Raw genomic sequence first — 9,877 nt, forward strand, 5'->3', positions numbered from 1 at the left:
CCTGCTTCTCATTCCTAAGCATTAATGCTTCTAATGATATTGCAGATAGTGAAAATTTCTCTAGCATTGTGGGAGCTGCTGCTGTTGCATTTAAATCGGTTTGTCCAAATCGACAGTCCGAGGCTCCAGCTGATGCAGTTGCAACCCCACCTCTAGATCAGCTCACCACCCAACCAGTTACACTCAGTTATGTGACAGTTTTGATTCATTCTACAGAATTATTGGAACTCTGGAATGACCAAATCTCAATTCTGCTTCAAAGGTAATGATTCTGTTTTATCAACCACCCTAATTTGTCCACAACTGATGTTTACGACATGGTTATCTATTTCACACATTCTTATTCTATGTATATTGTGATTATATTTTCATTTTCTTAGTTGTGTTGCTGTTCAGTTGACTGTTAAGTTTACGGTTATTTCCCCTGCAAAAAAAAAGAGGTTATGGTCTTTTGTTCCAAAAGAGAAAAGCATGTTTCTTTGTAGGAGACTAGCTGCTATATAGACTTGCATATTTTGTAATGTTTCTTTTACAAACATACGATGTTATAGAGTGTAGACACGGGCCTAGACATCTAGCCAAACCTACCTATAGCATTTCTAAAATGATATAATTATAACAGTTACATGTAAATTATGTGTGTAGATTTATCCCTTTTTTTTCATATGCCTTAGTAGATTCTAAAAGTATGGTGTGATGTATAAAGTTTATGGTCAACGCTACTTTAGTGTTTGGGTCAAATGATTATTTGAAAGTAGGGGTTAAAGTTTGCCAAGAAAAAAGCAGATTATAATTTGAGATTGATAGAGTACGACTATATCCCACCCGGTCTTGTTTCCATCAAAAGTGTGTCCCCACTTTGTTGAAGAATACACCTACCATTTTGGTAGTGGGACTAACTCATCTCAGCGGTTTTGTTTGGGACTCATTCCCCTAATACGCTAGTAATCGTCTCATTTCCCATATTTCCCTTAGTCTCACTCCCAATCACTTCACGATCCAAGGAAGGGAATGCCAGCAACCATGGCGACAGTGTCCCCTTCGGCCATTCATGCCACTTGAGAGGATGAAGGCTCTGGTGACGTCACGCGAGGGACATCGGCGCAAGCGAGGTTGCCACCATCCTTGTTGCGACGACAATGCCACAGCGGAGGGTAGAACGGGATGGTGGGTGACGTTATTGCGGAAGGAGGTGCCGACCATTCATTTGACCCAGGGAAGCAAAAATAATGTGCAATGTTTTAGTCCCGTACTGCTACTAAATAAGGATCTCGGTCGAGAGAATCTAGAGTATGGTGTGTGGTCTAGAAAAGGAGCAAGAGTGCACTCGAGCATGTTTAGGGGGAGGTATGTTCGGGGCGGAGGCCACAGGGGGGAGCTATGCCCGGCTGGATGACAATAAAGGGCGAGGGAGAATTCCTTCTTTTAAGTATAAAAAGTATACTCCCTTTGTTCACTATTATGAGATGTTTTGGATATTTTAATATGAATTATGTACAGAAATGAGTGAACAAAACACACTAAAACATGTCTATGTACACCTGATTCAAAAAAAAGTTAGAACATCTTATAATCGTTAATGGAGGAAGTACTAGAGAATAAAATCCTTCCCTAGCTAATGGTGGATCAGCAACACTGAGTCTGAAGAGATAGAGGGATTATTTGATCCTGCACACTGGAGCATACGAACGAAGCATCGACACCAATATGCTTGGTGAGCTATGTTGCACAGGGTCGTGCACAATACTGATAGCACCTGACAATAGAGGAGTAGATGAGTGCACTGATTACGAGTCAAAGGACTAGTCCATGGGTCGCAACTGTGGTGTCGACTGCGAATCTCGTGTAGGCTAATTCGATGAGTCGAGCGGTCGAGAGACTAGTCAACTAGTCCTGCTGTCTGAGTCGCTCGACTCAAATTTGGGAGGGGAAAATTGGAAAGCGAGCTATGAGAACGAGCCGCCTGGACGAGGCCACTGCCAGCACCCACTGACCCGCCGCCGGTGAAGCAAGGCGCGGCAGCTGGCGGGAGCTCGTGCTCGGGCGGCGGCCATGGCTCTGCGCTGTAGGCGCGTGCGACCCTGTGACGAGAAAGAAGGAAGAGAGAAAGAGAGAGAGGAGAAGAGGCACGGCGGTGGTCGGCGGGCTCACCGGCGGCGGCGGCTGGAGGCGCGGGTCGCGCGCGTGCGTGCTTTTGTGCGTGATGGCGCAGGCGGCGGCGACGGGATCGATCGGGAGCTAGGGTTACAGAGGCTGGGATGGGAAGTAGGCTAATTAAGTAGGCTGGCTACTTGGGCCCAAATGGGCCAGCTGGGGGTGGCGTGCTGAGCAGCACTGGGCTAGGCCTGGCGAGCGTTGGCTAGCACTAATGTGCTGTACAGTTTACTACATACTACTACTACATACCGCTACTAGGTATTAGTAGTTGACTACTACAGTACTTTGTCGACTAGTCTAGCACTAGTCTAAGACTAGTCCGATTAGTCTATGAGTCTCAACCTCGGAACGACTCAACGACTCGTCGACTCGTAATCCTTGGATGAGTGACATCACATGTACTCTACAACAGAGGAGTAGGTGTAGTGATAGAAACAAAAAGAATCCTTAAGCTACCATCATATGCCTTTGTTGTCAAAAGAGCCATGGTTTGCAACTCAGCCTTTGCACTAGAAGGGAAAATCGCAAATCGGTTTCTTTGTCTTCTAGGCAATGAGAAAACCATCAAGAAAACACAGTAAGTAGAAAGGGACGTGCGAACTTGAACATAGGAAGAGGTGAGACGGTGAGTGATATTTCCACGAAGATATCATAGAACATGGGGGTGACTCAAGTGGATAAAAGTGAGAGAAGAGACAAAGTGACTTAGAATGAGAACGTGATATGAAATGTCTGGACGAGTGACATCTAAATAGACAAGACTCCCAACAAGATGATAATAGCGTGTCAGATCAAACAAAGGTGGATGTTGAGCTCCATGGGAGTGTCATGCCACTTGAGATGATGAAGGCTCTAGCAACATCGTGCGAGAGGCATCGGTGCTAGCGAGTTTGCCACCATCCTAGCCACGACGACAATGCCGTAAAGCATATAGTGGAGGGTAGAGTAGGAAAGTGGAGCGACGACGCGCAGGAGGAGGTGCACTCGAACGGGGGGCACTGCACTGCAGTCTGTTTCTTCTTTCGGGCGAGTGCTAGACAAATAGACAAGGCTCACAACAAAATGTCGATAAAGCGCCAGATCAGATAGTAGGTCAACATCAGTAGCAGGGAGGTGAACATTGAGCTCCATGGGAGTCTCAACATACGCTCATTAGTAAGAGCAGCGCGAGTAAGAAGATCCTAAATTATTATTTTTCAGCATGAAGGGACCTCAATCCCAAGAAAGTAGCAGAGAGGGCCAAGATAAAACATAAGAAACTGCATACTAAGACATGCCTTAACAAAGGCAATATACTCACGATCTGCGTCAGTGATGATCATGTCATCAACATATAGAAGAAGAGTCCTACCAAGAACAGAAAGGAGGACAAACAATGTCGGATCATGAGCACTCGATGAAAACCAGCAGTAGCCACCATAGAGGCAAAACGCTCAAACCAGGTGTGAGGGGCTTGCTTAGAGCCATAGTGAGAGCGATGAAGATGAGAAAGCATGTCGTAAGGAGCAGCTCACCATTAAGAATTGCATTCTTAACATCAAGCCTAGACACAATAAGAAGTGTGCGAACAGTGGTGAGCAAAAGTCATCGTAATTAGGACCATGCTCCTGCTGAAAGCCATTACCCAGAACATGAGCTTTGTAACGCCCAAGAGAACCATCAGTGAGTCCTAACCTTGTAGACCCACCAAGTGATGGGACGAACACGAGGAGGAACATATACAATATCCCACGTGCCGATGCGCTCAAGAGCAGCAGTCTACTCTGCCATCACAAGGTGCCATTTGGTATGAACAACATCACAATAAGAAGTTGGCTCAAGAATAACATCGCCAACGCTTGGAAGACCTAGGCGGTCAATAGGCCAAAGCGGACGAGGACGCAAGCCATAAGTAGGCTGAGACGGGGAAGATGGCACATCGGTAGATGCATCCACAACACGTAGACGTCCTGTATAGAAATTAGGAAAAGATGGAAGAATACGAGTTGGAATCACTGGGATAAACTCAGGTGATGGAGACAAGGAAGCCACCGGTGATGAAGGTGTAGAATCATATGATAAGTGAGGTGAGGAAATTATAGGAGATGATGGCGTTGGTTCTACAATAATCAGAGAAGCAGGAGCAGTACGACGACTGGATAAGGGCTCAATAGGAGTGGTAGGAGTGTTGGGAAAATTGTGGAAAGAGATATACTCCACTTAGAAGGCCGAAGAAGATGGACCCGAGAAATAGGCATCCGACGACCAACATGATCCCAACAACGATATCACTTATGCTCATCGTTGTATCCTAAGAAGACACACTCAACAGACTGACAAGTCAGTTTGGTGCGTTCACGAGGGGCAAGAAGGACATAGCACACACAACCAAACAATTGAAGCGCCGAATAAATGATCAAATAGACGCTCGAAAGGAGCGTCACCCTGCAGAGCAGTGGATTGCTAAAGGTTGATGAGATAGATGGAAGTGGAGACAAACTCGACCCGAAAGTGCGACGGAAGAGATGCGGTGGCCATAACGGACGAGTCGTCTCAAGAAGGTGATGATGCTTGCGCTCAGCCACGCCATTTTGAGCATGAGCACCAGGATAAGAGAACCAAAGTCTGCTAAAAAAGGATTCCACCAGAGTCATCATAGAACACACGAATAGGTGTAGAGAACTGAGTGTGAACTGTGGCAGCAAAAGGCTTATAAGACCTCACTACAAGAAATAAAGTATATCCAGGTGTGTCGAGAGAAGTTACTACCGGAGGCAAAGGGAGATGGACCCCTGAGATCATATTGAACAAGGTCGGAAGGACGACGAGACACTGTCTCGCTATGAGTATAAGGTAATTGGACCGTGGATTAGAGACATCATCGGAGACGGATCCAAGAAGACCACGTCGAACTAAGGATGAGAGATAACAAGTGATCCAAGGGGATGATGCCAATCCTGAAAATAACTGGTAGACAAGGCAACGGAGGCAGAGACTGACGATGGTGGCAGCAGAGGGACTTGATCCAGCATCCACGTGCCTATCCACTCTTCGTACCCCACCGATCCGGCTTGGCGTTCTTTTCCTGTTTGCGGGTTGTGGGTCACGCACTTGATTAAGCACCCCAGGTTCTCCTACTGCGCCCTTGGCCTCGACTTTAGGTAGCGCCTGTCCTCGGCTCGTCCCGTGCATAAACCAGGTACGCGTCGACTGTCCGAGCTCCTGCTCACCATTGGTGGTGCTCGAGCGTGCGGTGATGGTGTCGCACATAAATGGAACACGGGATGTGGGATTGAGTCAGTACTCATAGCAACCCGCAGCAAGGCAAAGAATGCCCATCCAGACTGGCAGGGAGCAAAGGTGGGCACAAAGGTGGGCGTTGACTCCAGTCTCAATAGTGCGCTCATCAGTAAGAGCAGCATGAGCAAGAAGATTTTGGATATACTTCTCTTAGGAAATAAGGAACAATCTCAAGGAAGTAGCGAAGAGGACCAAGATTCAGCAGTGACCTTATCACTAAGAGCAGCACGAGCAAGATCCTAAATGTACTTCTCTTGGGAAATAAGAAGCCATTAGAGGTAGAAGAAACCTCAGTTCCAAGTAGTGAAAGGGACCAAGATGAGACATTAAATCTATTCACTAAGACGAGCCTTCAAAAAGGCAATGCACTCAAAGTTGTTGGTAGTGATGATCATGTCATCGACATATAGGAGCAAAGCTCGACCACAAGCTTAAAGGTGGATATAAAGTGAAGGATGATGAGCATTTGGCAAAAACTAGTTGCAGTCATCGCTGAGACAAAAAACCTCAAATCGTGCACGAGGGCTAAAGGCATAGAGAGAGTGACATATACGGCAGATCATGCCATCAGGGGAAAATATCTATGTGGTGGCTACATGTAGACCTTCTCATGCAACTCACCATTAAGAAAGACATTCTTGACATCAAGCTAAGAGATAGACCAGTGGCGAGCAAATATCACAACGAAAAGTGTGTGAAGAGTGCTCATGTGGGCCATATGAGAAAATGTCTTGTCGTAGTCATAGCCATGTTCCTATTGAAAGCCACAAGTCACAAGACGAGCTTTGTAAGGCAAGGGAACCATCAGAGTCTAAATCTTGTAGACCCACTTACAGTATACAAGTGCTAGTGCGTTCAAGAGCAGCAATCTCCTCTGCCATTGCATGTCGCCGTTTGGGTGAACATGGTATCACAGTAAGTTGTATTGAGAAGAGCAGCGCCAGAACACCCATAGTGATCAATATGTGGAAGCGGGCAAGCGCAGAAGCTAGGTTGAGTTGGAGGTAGTGCGTTTCCAACAGAAGGAGACATAGTAGTGGAGGGAGATGGCTCATCGAAAGATGATGCATCAGAAGAATCCACAAGATGCGGACGACTAGTGTAGTAAATAAGAGGATGCGGGAGAATCACTGGGGAAGTCTTAGGGGACGAATGAGGTGGGGAAGCCGCAGGTGATGATAACGTGGGGTCTACAACAGTAGTATAGGGAGACACATTGGAATGGACGTAGGAGGGCAAAACATGAGTGATAGGTGTATCGGAAAACGTTAGGAAAGAATTATCCTCAATGGGAGAGGTCGAAGGAGAGGATGGGCGTGGATAGAAAGGACGTGACTCGTCAAAAGTCACACCCTGAGGAATGCACATTCGCCGATCGATAGGATCCCAACACACGAAGCGCTCAGTAGCCATGAGAACGACCACACAGACACTCGAGAGGAAAGTCACCTTGCAAAGCAAGGAAGGCTGATTGTTGACGAGGTAGGTGGAAGTAGAAACAATCTCAACCCAAAAGTGAGGTGAAAGAGAGGTGTTGATCTTCAATGCACAAGCCGCCTCAAGAAGTTGACGATGCTTACGATCAGCAAACCATTCTGAGCATTTGGACCACGACATGAGAACTGAGAAAGTGTGCCCTGCTCAGCAAGGAATCCGCACAGCAAATGATAGATGAACTCGCAAGCAAAATCTTCATGGAAGACACAATTAGGAGTGGAAAACCCGGCATGAAGCATGGGGGCAAACTTCTTACTGATAGATAAGACCTTACTACAAGAAAAGCATACAATATATCCATGTGCGTCGAGAGAAAACATCTATAAAGATAATATAGTGGCGATGGCCTCTTTTTGAGGCAAAGGGAGCTCGACCACAAACATCAAAATGAACAAGATAGAAAGGACGAGACACAGTCTCGCTATGAAGATAAAGTAATTAAACCTGTTTGCCAAGCCGACAAACCTGACAATGACAGATCCAAGAAGACCACTTCGAACTAAGGATGAGAAACAAGAACCACACAAGTGACAAAGACGATGATGCCACAAAAAGACAGTAAACGAAGTAACCGAGGCGGAGAGACTGGCGACGATGGTAGCAAAGGGAAGGTTAAACCAGTCAAGCTCCTAGAGGACCTGGGAGTTACAACGACGATGGGCAACACTAAGTAAACATCCATCTGAGGATCCTAATAAGAACAAGAGTTAAACTAAAGAATGACTGTACAACCAAAGTCGACAATCTGACCACCTAAAATGAGCTGCATGGGCCAAGGAATATGAGCAAAAGAATAAGATGAAAAGACGAAGTAGTAGAGTGCCTCGACTGTCGACTTGGAGGGAAGTTCCATCAGCAGTAAGAACATGAACATGAGTATCTGAAGGTCGAATAGCTGACAAACTCAAAGAATCATAAACTATTTGAAAATACGTCTAGTACCAAGGATTCATAGAGGTGTACTTGGTTGTGTAAAAGTGGTCACTCGGTAGTAGAAAAATCAGTAGCGAAACCTATTGACGGAGAACCCAAAGAATTAGCTAGTAGACATGGAAGTCGCCTAATCTCCAGTGTAGTCACTGTCTCAACTGAAGAGGTTGCCGAAGAAGTATTGTGCGATGAAACTAGAAGTAGCACGTAGGTGTTCTGTTAAAGATCAAACACCCAAAAGTATTTCTCGTTCTTCTTTGTTTAGTTTAATTTGGTTTTTGATTGCTTTCTTTTGTGTTCCTTTGGTTTTATTTGCTTCCTATTGTTTTTTTGTTTTTTTGTTTGTTGTTTGCTTTTAAAAGAAACCCTCCTTTTGTTCTTTTGGTGTTTTGAAACTTTCAGAAAACAACAGAAATATTTCTTCGTTCTCTTTGCTTTTTCTTTGGAAGTTTATTTGATTGCCTCTTTGTTAAAACTTTGGAAATCTTTTATCTTTGCGTTCTTTTTTGCCTTTGAGAAAAAACAAATATTCTAAATTATTTCTGTTGTGTTTCTCTGAGTTCTTTTCATTTTATGTTTTAGAAAATTCAAAATATTTCTCTTTCGTTGTTCTTTTGTTTTCTTTTGGTTCTTCTTTTTGACTTTTCTTTGTTGTTTCTTTTGTCTTTGTGTTTAAATTGCAAAACCCAAAATTTCCAAAAAGATTTTTCGTTTGCATCTTATTGAGTCCCAAGTGTTTGTAATGTTTTTTTTACTTCCTATTGTTTCTTTTGTTTGTGTGTTGTTTGCTTTTGAAAGAAACCCAAAAAGATATTTCTTCGTTCTTTTTGTTTTTTCTTTGGAAGTTTATTTGATTTCATCTTTCCTGAAACTTCAGAATTCTTTCATCTGTGCTTCTTATTGCGTTCTTGTTTGCCTTCTTTGAGAAAAGAAAAAAATCCAAAAATATTTATGAAGTGTTTCTTTGAGTTCTTTTTTGCCTTTTATGTTTCAGAAAATCCAAAAATATTTCTCTTTTGTTGTTCTTCTGTTTTCCATTGTTTTTCTTTTGGTTGTTCTTTTTCGCTTTTCTCTGCTGTTTTATTTTTGTCGTTTCTTTCGTCTTTGTGTTTAAGTTGCAAAACCCAAACATTCCAAAAAGATTTGTCGTTTGCGTCTTATTGAGTCTTAGTTGTTTTCGTTTGGTTATTCTTTTTGGCTTTTCTTTGCTGTTTTCTTTTTTCATTTCTTTCGTCTATGTGTTTAAGTTGTAAAACCAAAACATTCTAGAAAGATTCTTGTTTGCGTCTTATTGAGTCTTAGTTGTTTGAAATGTTTTTTTTTGCTTCCTATTTTTTTCTTTTGTTTGTTTGTTTGTTGTTTGCTTTTAAAAGAAACCGAAAATGATTTCTTTATCTTATTATTTTTTTGATGTTATTTGAGGAAACCATAAAATATTTTCTCGTTCTTTTTGCTTTTTCTTTGGATGTTTATTTGATTGCCTCTTTGTTGAAACTTTGAAAATCCTTTATCTCTGCTTCTCTTTGCCTTCTTTGAGAAAAACAAAAATTCCAAAATCATTTCTATGTGTTTCTCTTAGTTCTTCTTTGCCTTTTATTTTTTAGAAAATCCAAAAATATTTCTCTTTTGTTTCTCTATTGTTTTTTCTTTGTTTTATTTTGATTGTTCTTCTAGGCATTTTTTTGGTGTTTTCTTTTTGCTGTTTCTTTCGTCTTTGTGTTTAAGTTGCGGACGTTCAAAAAAAAGTTGCAAAACCCAAAAATTCCACAAAGATTTCTCGTTCGAGTCTTAAGTGTTTGTAGTGTTTTTTACTTCCTATGGTTTCTTTTGTTTTTTGTTCTTTGCTTTTAAAAGAAACCCAAAAAGATTTGTTTGTCCTTTTATAGTTTTGTTCTTTTGAAGTTCTTTGAGAAAATAATAATATATTTCTTTGTTCTTTTTGCTTTTCCTTTGGATGTTTATTTGATTTCCTCTTTATTGAAACTTTGAAAATCTTTTATCTTTGCTTCTCTTT

Source organism: Aegilops tauschii, chromosome 2, assembly GCF_002575655.3.
Source record: "Aegilops tauschii subsp. strangulata cultivar AL8/78 chromosome 2, Aet v6.0, whole genome shotgun sequence".
Classification (NCBI taxonomy): Eukaryota; Viridiplantae; Streptophyta; class Magnoliopsida; order Poales; family Poaceae; genus Aegilops; species Aegilops tauschii.